Source organism: Delphinus delphis, chromosome X (assembly GCF_949987515.2).
Source record: "Delphinus delphis chromosome X, mDelDel1.2, whole genome shotgun sequence".
Classification (NCBI taxonomy): domain Eukaryota; kingdom Metazoa; phylum Chordata; class Mammalia; order Artiodactyla; family Delphinidae; genus Delphinus; species Delphinus delphis.
Genome location: NC_082704.1, coordinates 30,619,612 through 30,635,344, shown reverse-complemented (window position 1 = coordinate 30,635,344; position 15,733 = coordinate 30,619,612).

Sequence of the window (15,733 nt, the reverse complement as noted above, 5' to 3'; positions counted from 1 at the left end):
ATATGATATGATATAATATAGTAGTTCCCATAGAGAAACCTGAAATCATAGTCATTCTGAAATGGTAGTCTCTGATGTAACCCTTTGTATATCCTTGGTGACTTCTTTTTTAAAGTAAACATATAAAATTTGTTAATGATCACCCTCTGAGTTAGACAACTGTGTAAACCATAGCCCACTGACATCAATTCACATGTCAAAATCATGTGGCTGTTGAGTTAGGCCTTCTAATTCCCAGTTTCCTATTTTTTTCTGTTATTCTACCTACAAATATTTTGTTTTTGCATTGCTGTAAGAGACTTTCAAATATGGCCTATTCATTTGAGCACTTGCTATTAGTGATAGATGTATAATGCCTGGCAATGGTAGAATAATAGAAAACTATTTTCCAGGAGTATAATTACTTCTTTCAAAAAGATGCATAGGGCTTCCCTGGTGGCACAGTGGTTAAGAATACGCCTGCCAATGCAAGGGACACGGGTTCGAGCCCTGGTCCGGGAAGATCCCACATGCCATGGAGCAAATAAGCCCGTGCGCCACAACTACTGAGCCTGTGTTCCAGAGCCCGCGAGCCACAACTCCTGAAGCCCGGGCACCTAGAGCCCATGCTCTGCAACAAGGGAAGCCACTGCAACAAGAAGCCCGCACACTGCAACAAAGCGTAGCCCGCTCACCGCAACTAGAGAAAGCCCACACACAGCAACAAAGACCCAACGCAGCCAAAAATAAATTTTTAAAAAAAGATGTGTATATCATTCAATACAAAAATTCAAGGCATATACATCGAACTGGATAAACTTGAATTATGACTAATTAGAAAGCATTAAAAAGTAATCCACAGAAATTAGTGGTGGAGAGTTTGTGCAAATCCATTGAATCCCATTTTGTCTCTGCCTTGACTGTTTTTGGAAACTGAATTATGAGTTTTGTGTTGATTCATCGGCAGACCACAAATACTTCCCTGAGAAAGCCTGTGTACCACTTATGCTGAGTTTTGAAATGTTAACAGGTCTGTCCATTTCATTTTGAGTAAATAGAAAGCTAAGAAAGTCAACTAAAATTACCACTCACAGAAAATGCAGTCAGCAAGGCTGATGAACTGTGAGAGGGCCAAAATTATTAAAATGGAATGTATTTAACAGGGTTGGCTAAGGAAGAAAAAGGTAATGCCAATTTAAAAAAAATAAGTATATGAATTGGCAGAGAGTACTACCATGTAGCACTAGGCAAATGGTATAGAGAATTCAACATTTCCCATGGTGTTTTCAATTGCAGCCTTTTAAATTTGGACATTATTTTGCTTGGACTGATAGTTACAGGCTATCATTAGTAGTGAACATTGAAGTAGCTTTCTCCTGGACCTCCTTACTGGGGGCATATGTTCCCATAGTCACCAGTGTTGTGCATACTGTTGATAATAATCTCATTAACAGAACACTCTAACTGGGCAAGGAGAAAAGTCTAACCGATATGTATGCGGGATTGCTATATGGACCAGTAGTTCTCAGAAGATTCTTACTTAGTGTAATTGATTAGATGCAACCTTGCAATTGGACATATCAGTTGGATAATGAGGACCTGTTCATTCGTTACAAGTAAACTACAATTTAATATCAAAGAGAGCTTTCCTGTAAAATAGTGCTTTGAAATCAGATTATTGATTTTAGGAAATTATTAGTAAGGCATTTATCTAATTCTTCCACATAATAAGCTAAATAAACTAGCCCTCAACATGTAGTAGATCACATGATTAGATTGATTTTTACGTAACTCTGTCCAAGATTGTGTGGTGGAACAACGAATTCTGTCTCTATTCATTCCTAGCCTGGCACACAAAATGGAAACATGCTATAAGGCAAATTAATTTAAAGAAGAAAAAAAATGTGTATATGTTGTGTGGTCTAAAGTATACTTTGTAGAATAAGGAATCTGAGTTACCCAGGACCTCATTTTGGAATACGCAACAGAAAGGTATGGATACTGCCAAAGTCATCATTTATTATTTTTAAAAAATTACTTGCACCAAATGTATAATTTCTTAAGATTTTTTTTAAATTACAAAGCCTTACACCTCGTTGTTTCCAGTTTATAGGTGGTTACCAACAGAATGGTTATCGTACATATAAAAAGCCAGAAGGAAAAATCAAAGGTCTGGTGACAACTGGTCTCAAGACCTGAACAGATTTTATTTTTCTTTGTTTCACATATGTGGAAAAGTTGGCTACGTAAAATAGCCAGAGTTCACAAATGTGCTGTTAAAGAAAAGAATGGCACTAGTCTCTGTGTCTATTTTCTCTATCTCTAACTGTCTTTCTCTCTCTCACACCCCTCACCACAACACATGCACACAAACACACACACATTCATCACCATGATCACACTCATGGAACAATAATTTAAAAGAACAAATTCTATGATTCTGATATTTACAGGAGATTAATATGGCACTGTGCTATTTTCTTTGGTACTGCAAAACTAAGCCAAAATTGTTGGTTTTTAAAAATCAGTTTAGAAAATTAGTTCACATTACTTAGTAAATACTGTTATATCAATACACTAAAATAGGAAAATTAATCTTGATTTATCTTTATCACCAAGATAAATCTCATTCTATAAGGACTTTGGTATCCTACTGTCACACTTTCAAAATATACTGTCCAAATGTCTTGGGATTTCTATGGGATTGCTTACTTTTGGTGGCTCAGATAACTGAATGAATGAATGAATACTTATAGTAGGTCACAGTTTTCCCTCTGATAACTCAGAATAACTATATGCTCCCAAATCTATTACCTAATGCTTTACTTTATCTAGATGTAGTACATAATCTGATTCTGCTCCCACTGTGAAGAAAACCCAAATTGATCTGTTTCTAAATTAAGTATGTCATAGTTATTTTATATGGTGCCCTATCTAAAATTTCAAAATCATCAGTACTACATGATGGCAAAGAAATATTTAAGGGATATATTAACAATTTTAAACAGATTCTGATAATAAAAATTAAAATGTGGAATTTGTTTCACAACAGTTATGTGATATTAAGAGGAATGTCTCAAAAATTTTAACTGACATGGTTGTTAGTAAGCAAAGTAATATTCACATTCTGAAATATTTTGGTTTTACTCCAGGTAAAGAAACAATAATGAGAGAGAAAATTATTAGTCATATAAAGCAATTTTGTTAGAATATGTTTACTTCCTATCAAAAAGCTAAATCATATAAACTCAGATCCCAGTACTTAATCTATAGATTCTCTTGTTGCAAATATTACCAGTTGGACTTGGAAGATCTTGATTTTTAAAATCCTATTTGCAATTATTAAACTAGAGGCTTATTCAGGTGAAAGATATGTTTTGAGGAGAGTAAATCTCCTGGTTTTTTTCTCTCTGAACTTGTGATTAATTTTTTGAAATGCCCAGCTTGGTTCAGACAGAAAAATACTGGCTATGTGGGAAAAGGCCAAATGATCACCCCAAGAAGATGTCATAGGGACTCAAGCCAGAGCTATAGGCAGGGGGGAGGAATGCAAAACAGAAATAAAACATCAGGTTTTACTGTTTAGCTATCTTATGAATAATTAATGTAGACAGCCACAAAATCAATATGGATCTAAGAATTCCTGATGATCTTAAAAATTAGCTAATAGTGGTACAATATTTTGATACATTAAAAACAAAAACTTCTAGTTTTCTAACCAGAGATTCCATTTTTCCCAAGCGTTATTTCCATCTGTTTATTTATTTATTTATTTTTCCCCAGGAGAATCAGAGTATATTTATTCTTAGTATATATACAAGGCTACAAACTTGTTTACTTTCTTCCAAGGCCATTGTGGAAAAGAAATTAACAACCATAAAGAGCAAAAGACATGCTATAAGTAAACACACCAAGGTATCAAGAAGTAATAGCTGAATGCTCTAGGGGAAACACATGAAACTATAAAAATCAGATAAAAATCTTGACAGCTTTAACTATCTGGGACCATTTAAATCTAGTATCGATAGTCTTTTACTCTCTGGATTGTGAAGGCTGTATTTTACTACAATAAGAGCACTCACAGATTTTATCAAAAACATATTTAGCACTTTTTATAAGCCAAAAAACAACCTTGTTCTTTTTTAAAAAAAAAATCTTTCTTGGAGTATAATTGTTTTACAATTGTGTGGTAGTTTCTGCTTTATAGCAAAGTGAACCAGCTATACATATACATATATCCAATATCTCCACCCCCACCTCTTGCATCTCCCTCCCACCCTCCCTATCCCACCCCTCTAGATGGTCACAAAGCACCAAGTTCATCTCCCTGTGCTATGCAGCTGTTTCCCACTAGCTACCTATTTTATATTTGGTAGTGTATATATGTCCATGCCACTCTCTCACTTCATCCCACCTTACCCTTCCCCCTCCCCATGTCCTCAAGTCCATTCTCTATGTCTGCGTCTTTATTCCTGTCCTGCCCCTAGGTTCTTCAGAACGATTTTTTTTTAGACTCCATATATATGTGATAGCATACGGTAATTGATTTTCTCTTTCTGACTCACTTCATTCAGTATGACAGACTCTAGGTCCATCCACCTCACTATAAATAACTCAATTTTGTTTGTTTGTATGGTGAGTAATATCCCACTGTATAAATGGGTCACGTCTTCTTTATCCATTCATCTGTTGATAAACACTTAGGTTGCTTCCATGTCCTGGCAATTGTAAATAGAGCTGCAATGAACACTGTGGTACATGACAATTTTTGAATTATGGTTTTCTCAGGGTATATGCCCAGTAGTGGGATTGCTGGGTCATAAGGTAGTTACTTTTTTAGATGTTTAAGGAACCCCCGTGATGTTCTCCATAGTGGCTGTATCAATTTACATTCCCACCAACAGTGCAAGAGGGTTCCCTTTTCTCCACACCCTCTCCAGAATTTATTGTTTGTAGATTTTTTGATGATGGCCATTCTGATGGGTGTGAGGTGATACCCCATTGTAGTTTTGATTTGCATTTCTCTAATGATTAGTGATGTTGAGCATCCTTTCATGTGTTTGTTGGAAATCTGTATATCTTCTTTGGAGAAATGTCTACTTAGGTCTTCTGCCCATTTTTGAATTGGGTTTTTTGTTTTTTTGATATTGAGCTCCATGAGCTGTTCATATATTTTGGAGATTAATCCTTTGTCAGTTGCTTTGCTTGCAAATATTTTCCCCCATTCTGAGGGTTGTCTTTTGGTCTTGTTTACGGTTTCCTTTGCTGTGCAAAGGCTTTTAAGTTTCATTGGGTCCCATTTGTTTACTTTTGTTTTTATTACAATTTGTCAAGTACTTGGGTCAAAAGGGATCTTGCTGTGATTTATGTCAGAGAGTGTTCTGCCTAGGTTTTCCTCAAAGAGTTTTATAGTATCTGGCCTTACATTTTGGGCTTTAATCCATTTTGAGTTTATTTTTGTGTATGGTGTTAGGAAGTGTTCTAATTTCATTCTTTTACAGGTAGCTCACCAGTTTTCCCAGCACCACTAATTGAAGAGGCTATCTTTTCTCCATTGTATATTCTTGCCTCCTTTATCAAAGATAAGGTGACCATATGTGTGTGGATTTATCTCTGGGGTTTCCATCCGTTCCATTGATCTATATTTCTGTTTCTGTGCAAGTACCATACTGTCTTGATTACTGTAGCTTTGTAGTATAGTCTGAAGTCAGGGAGCCTGATTCCTCCAGCTCCGTTTTTCTTTCTGAAGATTGCTTTGGCTTTTTGGGGTCTCTGTTGTTACAACAAAAGTTGCAAAATGTTTTGTTCTAGTCCTGTGAAAAATGCCATTGGTAGTTTGATAAGGATTGCATTGAATCTGTAGATTGCTTTGAGTTGTATAGTCATTTTCACAACGTTGATTATTCCAATCCAAGAACATGATATATCTCTCCATCTGTTGGTATTATCTTTGATTTCTTTTATCAGTGTCTTTACTTTTCTCCATACGGGTCTTTTGTCCCGTTAGGTAGGTTTATTCTTCAGTATTTTATTCTTTTTGTTGCAGTGGTAAATGGGAGTGTTTCCTTAAATTCTCTTTCAGATTTTTCATCATTAATGTATAGGAATGCAAGAGATTTCTGTGCACTAATTTTGTATCTTGCTACTTTACCAAATTCATTGATTAGATCTAGTAGTTTTCTGGTAGTGTCTTTACAATTCTCTATGTATAATATCATGTCATCTGTAAACAGTGACAGCTTTACTTCTTCTTTTCTGATTTTCATTCCTTTTATTTCTTTTTTCTTTGATTGCTGTGTCTAAAACGTCCAAAATTATGTTGAATAATAGTGGTGAGAGTGGACAACCTTGTCTTGCTCCTGATCTTAGAAGAAATGGTTTCAGTTTTTCACCATTGAGAACGTTGTTGTCTGTGGGTTTTTCATATATGGCCTTAATTATGTTGAGGTAAGTTCCTTCTATGCCCACTTTCTGGAGGGTTTTTAATCATAAATCGGTGTTGAATTCTGTCAAAAGCTTTTTCTGCACCTTTTAAGATAGTCATATGGATTTTCTCCTTCAATTTGTTAACATGGTTTATCACATTGATTGATTTGCATACATTGAAGAATCCTTGCATTCCTGGGATAAACCCCACTTGATCATGGAATATGATCCTTTTAATGTGCTGTTGGATTCTGTTTGCTAGTATTCTGTTGATGAATTATGCATCTATGTTCATCAGTGTTATTGGCCTGTAGTTTTCTTTCTTTGTGACATCTTTGGTTTTCGTATCAGGGTGATGGTGGCCTTGTAGAATGAGTTTGGGAGTGTTCCTCCCTCTGCTATATTTTGGAAGGTTTTGAGAAGGACAGGTGTTAGCTCTTCTCCAAATGTTTGATAGAATTCGCCTGTGAAGCAATCTGGTCTTGGGCTTTTGTTTGTTGGGAGATTTTTTAATCACAGTCTCAATTTCAGTGCTTGTGAGTGGTCTGTTTATAATTTCTATTTCTTCCTGGTTCAGTCTCGGAAGGTTGTGCTTTTCTAAAAATTTGCCATTTCTTCCAGGTTGTCCATTTTATTGGCATAGAGTTGCTTGTAGTAATCTCTCATGATCCTTTGTATTTCTACAGTGTCAGTTGTTCTCCTTTTTCATTTCTAATTCTATTGATTTGAGTCTTCTCCCTTTTTTTCTTGATGAGTCTGGATAATGGCTTATCAATTATTTTTGCCTTCTCAAGGAACCAGCTTTTAGTTTTACTGATGTTTGCTCTTATTTCCCTCATTTCTTTTTCACTTATTTCTGATCTGATCTTTATGATTTCTTTCCTTCTGCTAACTTTGGGTTTTTTTGTTCTTCTTTCTCTAATTGCTTTGGGTATAAGGTTAGGTTGTTTATTTGAGATGTTTCTTGTTTCTTGAGGTAGGATTGTATTGCTATAAACTTCCCTCTTAGAACTGCTTTTGCTGCATCCCATAGGTTTTGGGTCTTTGTGTTTTCATTGTCACTTGTTTCTAGGTATTTTTTGATTTCGTCTTTGATTTCTTCAGTGATCTCTTGGTTATTTAGTATTGTATTGTTTAGCCTCCATGTGTTTGTATTTTTTACATATTTTTTCCTGTAATTGATATCTAGTCTCATAGCATTGTGGTCAGAAAAGATACTTGATATGATTTCAATTTTCTTAAATTTACCAAGGTTTGATTTGTCACCCAAGATATGATCTATCCCGGATAATGTTCCATGAGCACTTGAGAAGAAAGTGTATTCTGTGGTTTTTGGATAGAATGTCTTATAAATATCAATAAAGTCCATCTTGTTTAGTGTATCATTTAAAGCTTGTGGTTCCTTATTTATTTTCATTTTCGATGATCTGTCCATTGGTGAAAGTGGGGTGTTAAAGTCCCTTACTATTATTGTGTTACTGTCAATTTCCCCTTTTATGGCTGTTAGCATTTGACTTATGTATTGAAGTGCTCCGATGTTGGGTGCACAAGTAGTTACAATTGTTATATCTTCTTCTTGGATTCATTCCTTGATCATTATGTAGTGTCCTTCTTTGTCTTTTGTAATAGTCTTTATTTTAAAGTCTATTTTGTCTGATATGAGAATTGCTGCTCTAGCTTTCTTTTGATTTCCATTTGCATGGAGTACCTTTTCCCACCACCTTACTTTCAGTCTGCATGTGTCCCTAGGTCTGAAGTGGGTCTCTTGTAGACAGCATATGTTATGGGCTTCTTTTTGTATCCATTCAGCCTGTCTATGTCTTTTGGTTGGAGCATTTAATCCATTTACATTTAAGGTAGTTATCAATACGTATGTTCCTATTACCATTTTCTTAATTGTTTTGGTTTTGTTATTGTAGGTCTTTTCCTCCTGTTGTGTTTCCTGCCTAGAGAAGTTCCTTTAGAAGTTGTTGTAAAGCTGGTTTGGTGGTGCTAAATTCTCTTAGCTTTTGTTTGTCTGTAAAGGTTTTAATTTCTCCATCGAATCTGAATGAGATCCTTGCTGGGTAGAGCAAACTTGGTTGTAGGTTTTTCCCTTTCATCACTTTAAATATGTCCTGCCACTCCCTTCTGGCTTGCAGAGTTTCTGCTGAAAGATCAGCTGCTAACCTTATGGGGATTCCCTTGTACGTTATTTGTTGTTTTTCCCTTGCTGCTTTTATTTTTTCTTTGTATTTAATTTTTGATAGTTCGAGTAATATGTGCTTGGCGTGTTTCTCCTTGGATTTATCCAGTATGGGGCTCTCTGGTCTTCCTGGACTTGAGTATTTCCTTTCCCATATTAAGGAAGTTTTCAACTATAATCTCTTCAAAAATTTTCTCAGTCCCTTTACTTTTCTCTTCTTCTTCTGAGACCCCTATAATTCGAATGTTGTGCATTTAATGCTTTCCCAGATGTCTCCAAAACTGTCCTCAGTTCTTTTCATTCTTTTTTCTTTATTCTGCTCTGTAGTTTTTTCCACTATTTTATCTTCTAGGTCATTTAATCGTTCTTCTGCCTCAGTTATTCTGGTATTGATTCCTTCTAGAGAATTTTTAATTGCATTTATTGTGTTGTTCATCAGTGTTTGTTTGCTCTTTAGTTCTTCTAGATCCTTGTAAAATGTTTCTTGTATTTTCTGCATTCTATTTCCACGATTTTGGATCATCTTTACTATCATTACTTTGAATTCTTTTTCAGGTAGACTGCCTATTTCCTCTTCATGTGTTTGGTCTGGTGGGGTTTTACCTTGCTCCTTCATCTGCTGTGTGTTTCTCTGTCTTCTCATTTTGCTTAACCTACTGGGTTTGGGGTCTCCTTTTCACAGGCTGTAGGTCTGTATTTCCTGTTGTTTTTGGTGTCTGCCCCCAATGAGTGAGGTTGGTTCAGTAGGTTGTGTAGGCTTCCTGGTGGAGGGTAATTGTGGCTGTGTTCTAGTGGATAAGGCTGGATCTTGTCTCTCTGGTTGGCAGGATCGTGTCTGGTGGTGTGTTTTGGGGTGCCTGTGGCCTTATTATTATTTTGGGCAGCCTCTCTGCTAATGGGTGGGTTTGTGTCCCTGTTTTGCTAGTTTGGCATAGGGTGTCCAGCACTGTAGTTTACTGGTTTTAGAGTGGAGCTGGGTCTTAGCGTTGAGATGGAGATCTCTGGGAGAGCTTTCGCCATTTGATATTGTGTGGAGCCAGGTGGTCTCTGGTGGACCAGTGTCCTGAACTCAGCTCTCCCACCTCAGAGGCACAGGCCTGACACCTGGCCAGAGCACCAAGACCCTGTCACCCACACAGCTCAGAAGAAAAGGGAAAAAAAAGACAGAAATAAATAAATAAAATAAAATAAAGTTATTAAAATATAAAAGTTTTAAAAATTATTAAATAAAAAAATTTAAAGTAATTTAAAAAAACAAAAGAAAAGAAAGAAGGAAAGAAGAGAGCAACCACAACAAAAAAACAAATCCACCAATGATAACAAATGCTAAAACTATACTAAAAAATACAAACAAAAAACGGATAGACAGAACCCTAGGACAAGTAGTAAAAGCAAAGCTATACAGACAAAATCACACAAAGTAGCATACACATACACAGTCACAAAAAGAGAAAAAGGAAAAAAATATATATATATATAATAAAGGAGAAAAAGGAAAAAATATATATATATAAAGAAAGGAAGAGAGCGACCAAATCAATAAACAAATGTACCAATGATAATAAACTCTAAATACTAAACTAAGATAAACATAAGACCAGACACAAATTAGATGCAGAATGCAAACTTCAAGTCTACAGTTGCTCCCAAAGTCCACCTCCTCAATTTGGGATGATTCGTTGTCTCTTCAGGTATTCCACAGATGCAGGGTACAAGTTGATTGTGGAGGTTTAATCTGCTGCTTCTGAGGCTGCTGGGAGATATTTCCCTTTCTCTTCTTTGTTCACACAGCTCCTGGGGTTCAGCTTTGGATTTGGCCCTGCCTCTGCATGTAGGTCGCCTGAGGGCATCTCTTCTTCACTCAGACAGGACTGGGTTAAAGTAGCAGCTTATTAGGGGGCTCTGGCTCACTCAGGCCAGGGAGAGGGAGGGGTACAGAATGCAGGGTGAGCCTGCAGTGGCAGAGGCCAGTGTGACATTGCAACAGCTTGAGGTGCCCTGTGTGTGTTCTCCTGGGGAAGTTGTCCCTGGATCACAGGACCCTGGCAGTGGCAGGCTGCACTGGCTCCCCGGAAGAGGGGTGTGGATAGTGACCTGTGCTTGCACACAGGCTTCTTGGTGGCTGCAGCAGCAGCCTTAGCTTTTCATGCCCGTCTCTGGTGCCCACACTGATAGCCATGGCTCGCGCCTGTCCCTGGAGCTCATTTAGGTGGTGCTCTGAATCCCCTCTCATTATGCACCCCGAAATAATGGTCTCTTGCCTCTTAGGCAGTTCCAGACTTTATCCCGGACTCCCTCCAGGCTAGCTGTGGCACACTAGCCCCCTTCAGGCTGTGTTCACGCAACCAACCTCAGTCCTCTCCCTGGGGTCTGACCTCCGAAGCCCGAGCCTCAGTTCCCAGCCCCCGCCCTCCCTGGCAGGTGAGCAGACAAGCCTCTCGGGCTGGTGAGTGCTGGTCAGCAATGATCCTCTGTGTGGGAATTTCTCTGCTTTGCCCTCTGCACGCTTGTTGCTGCACTTTCCTCCGTGGCTCTGAAGCTTCACCCTTGCCATCCCCCGTCTCCACCGGTGAAGGGGCTTCCTAGTGTGTTGAAACTTTTCCTTCTCCACAGCTCCCTCCCAGAGATGCAGATCCTGTCCCTATTCTTTTGCCTCTGTTTTTTCTTTATTGTTTTGCCCTACCCAGGTACGTGGGAGTTTCTTGCCTTTTGGGAGGTCTGAGGGCTTCTGCCAGCGTTCAGTAGGTGTTCTGTAGGAGTTGATCCACATGTAGATGTATTTCTGATGTTATTTGTCGGGAGGAAGGTGATCACCACGTCTTATTCCTCCGCCATCTTGAAGGTCTCTCTTCCACCTGTTTAAAAAAGTTTCTGGGGCTTCCCTGGTGGCGCAGTGGTTGAGGATCTGCCTGCTAATGCAGGGGACGTGGGTTCGAGCCCTGGTCTGGGAGGATCCCACATGCCGCGGAGCAACTAGCCCCATGAGCCACAATTACCGAGCCTGTGCGTCTGGAGCCAGTGCTCCGCAACAAGAGAGGCAGCGATAGTGAGAGGTCGGCGCACTGCGATGAAGAGTGGCCCCTGCTTGCCACAACTAGAGAAAGCCCTCGCACAGAAACGAAGACCCAATAGAGCCATAAGTAAATAACTATTTTTTTTAAAAAAGGCAAAATTCCTTAAAAAAAAAAAAACAGTTTCTGGACTAGTAAGGATAACATGGTTGACACTGTTTCTGATGAAATGTCTTGTCTGTGGTCTATTTGTGTGTATGTGTGTGTGTTTTTTGTTTTGTCTCCATAATCACTCAGTATAAGTTGGCAACCACAATGAAATGCTGCCAACCAAACTGTTTCCAGTCAGTCTTAACTTATGTTCTAGCTGACCAGAACCTTCAAAACCTTTACATAGTTTTCAAAATCATCGATCTGCAATTACTTCATGCTATTCATTAATACAAAAAATTCAAAAGAAGTTCAGTATGTTTTAAAATTACCAGAATTCCTTTGTATGTGATAGCAATACTGGGAGTAACTCTCAGTGTTTCCTAATGTATGTTTAGAAGCTGATAGTGTCTACTTGTGACTCACAACAGGAAGAAGTCAAATACCAGGCTCAGTGCTGGTGCCAACTGCAGTGGGGGGGGGGGGGTTCTGTTAACATTTATGAAAGGAGTTTCATTTGTACTTCTCAACAGTTTAGGAGGGAATAGGCCTTAACAAAGGCTTTTAAAAAGGCCATATATCTTGGTTTTTGATTGATGGCTTGAAATGTGATGTTAACCCCTTTTAGGTCCTTGATCAGATATCACCCTTTTAGTTAATAGGACTGTATTGGTTGCTACAAACAAGCATGTCAATTTCCTCTGATAACATTTTGAATTTAGCAAATGATGACGGGGTGAATTTAGGGAGATTCAAGATGTGTCACGTGGTAAAGAATAATTTGAGAATCTGCATATATAAAATGACCTTTGAATAATGGTGAATAAACAATTTCTCCTTTAGATAAAAGGTATTTATGGAATGAATTTTGTTTTGTTAGAGAAAAAATGAAAATTGAATATCTATTAGAAAATAATTTGAATCTTCATTTCTCACTAAAAGTAAAAATCACAAGTTCTTATCTAGACAGTTTCCATTTTTCTATGCATAACCCAAACCACATAAGTGAGTGAACAGTGGTTGATTCAGGTTTGTCTTTAGATATTCTGGTCAAAAATAGTCAATTTATTTGTTTTTTTTTTTCCTTTGTGCAATAATACACTTTTATTTTCCTTTCACCTTTGTAGTCATCTTTCAATAATTGTGTAAACAATAGAATGGAATGAAATTACATTAAATTGTATGCAAATGGCTCTAGAACACCTTAACAATTGTCTAAAATTCTACGATTATTATCAGTTCAGTATTGTGGAAGTGAGGCTTCAGAAAAATTGGCTTAGGTTCCTATTTACAACTTGTGAATTACATGCAAGCTATTTAATCACTCTAAACATGAAATTGCCTTATCTGCTATGAGAATCAAGGGAGGATATTATATGTAATCATTTTTTGCAAAGTGTAAAATGTAACAAAAATGTATGTCTGTGTTACCATTATTCTTTTGGGTTAAGATATTTCAATTCCCAGAGTTTTAAATCCTGGCAAAAGGGCCACATTTTACTATTACTGGTCATTAATAATTACTACTATTATTAACTTATTCATCTTGATACCAGGCTCAATACATACATTATTACATTTAATCTATGTAATCATCACCACAAGTGCATGAAGTTATACTATTATTATTGCCATTTAAACATGAGGAAATCAAGGTTTTGAAACATCTGGCCAGATAGAGACCTGCATTTGGATTTCAGCTTCATTATAGTGGTCTGATGCTAACAGTCATTTAAGCTTTCCTCAACTTTAAAATATATTTAGCAACACCAGCATTGCAGCGTTTTTGGAAGAATTGGAAAAAAAGACATCCAGTGGTTTTTAAGAACTGCGAGACAATAAAAGTAGTAGTAGTAGTAGCAGTAGTCAATTGCATAAGGGCTAGCCCTTTTGGTCCCTTCTCTCTTCCCTGTCAAAGAATCTAGAAGCAGCACTGTCCAATAGAACTTTCTGCAATGATTGAAATGTTCTATATCTGTGCAGTCCAATACAGTAACCATTAGCCACATGTGGCTATTAAACACTTGAAATGTAGCCAGTGCCACTAAGGAATTTAAAAATTTTAGTAATTTCTATTTTAATTTTAATAGCCACATGTAGGTAGTAGCAACTATATAGGACAACACAGCTCTAAAGTATATGAGATTCATTATTTCAGGAACAAATGAATAAAGGAACTCAGTTTTCTAATAAAATATCTGAAAGAGTTTGTATACATTGCAGACACAATAACTGATATATTATACTTTTTTCTTTTACTTCATCCAGGTAAATATGGCACCATCATATAATGAAAAGGGCAGTGGACCAGAAGGAAAATTCCTGGATCCTACTCCCAGATCTGGCACAAAGTAGCTGTGTGACCTTGAGCAAGTATCTCACTTTTCTAGGCTTTAGTTTTCCCTTTTTACTTTTCTAACTAAATGAAGATCCTACCAGGACCAAATTTTATAGTTTTTTGGACTAATTACATATGGATTCGTTTTCTTTTACAAAATACTAATACACATTGTCTTTTCCTCTTTTAACCAAGCAAAAAACACCACTACTTAATACTCAAAAAATAAATGTCTCAGTTTTGTTTCTACTGACATCTGGAGTAATAAGTTTAATATTCCAAGCTCCTAGTGGGCTTATCAGAGAGGCTTATCATTTTTACTGAGCATCAACTCTATTAACACAAATATTACTTAACTAGAGCTTATTCTTTTTTATCTCTACAAATAATTTCTTTCTAACACTCACTTATAAAACAAAGGCAGTAGGTCTCTATCAGATTCCTCTCTGGACATTGCTTACATTATTATTTCAAGGATATTAAAAAGTACCCTTAAAAAGGTGGCCAAGGAACAGAGGTGAATCCCATATAAAACCCTTCTTGACATCCACAGCTCATCTAATAGGCAGCTTATGTCTTATCTGCATATTACCTCAATCAGGCTATTTTATTTTATCTAACACACAGTATTATTTAGTCTTCATTTTTGATGTGTCCTTGTCTAAACAGCAAGTACAGTATAGACATATCAGTATCATAAGGACATTACCTCAATATGCATTGCCTTAGAATATTTAGAATAATGACAATACGAAGCATTGCCATTATTGTAATCTACCCATAGTGTCATTGGTAATTACACAAGATAGAATTTGGATAGACGATTAAAGTTTATAAAACAATTTGATTATTTCATAGATTTCTCTCAGCCTCTGAGGTAGGTTTTATCATTCCCTTTTTTTTTTTTTTTTTTTTTGCGGTACGCGGGCCTCTCACTGTGGCTTCTCCCGTTGTGGAGCACACGCTCCGGACGCGCAGGCCCAGCGGCCATGGCTCACGGGCCTAGCCGCTCCGTGGCACGTGGGATCTTCCCGGACCGGGGCACGAACCTGTGTCCCCTGCATCGGCAGGCAGACTCTCAACCACTGTGCCACCAGGGAAGCCCTCCCATTTTTAAAATAATGAAATTACATACCAGAATGGTTAAACCTTTTGCATAAGGCCACATTGTTAGTAATTTTTGAAAGATAAATTCGAACCTAAGTCTATCTCATTTTACTCTTAATATGAACTCTTTCAGGAAACCATCAAATATCTCAAATGTCGCAAGATATTCTAGTCATGTATGACTTACCTTTAAGTTAAATGTAGGCAAGTGCATCTTCATGTCCTCAAACCAACAGACTTCTAAAAACATCTTTGTTTGATTTACCTTCACCTGAGAATCCAGTTTAATAGTTTTTACTGTATAAAGGATTTCTGTCCTTTGTATCATTTTCTCCTCTTCATTAAATGATTACAGCCCTCTTCATAAGTTTCTTGCTGAAAACTTTGATTGGACAACAGTTTCCCACCCTATCAAATGCCATCAAGCGTACATAAAACATATATTTTTTATTTGCAGATACAAGCATACTTTAGGGAAGGAGTTAATTATGTCATTTTCAAGATAAGAAGTCAGGTGAGAGGGAAGATGTGGTATTA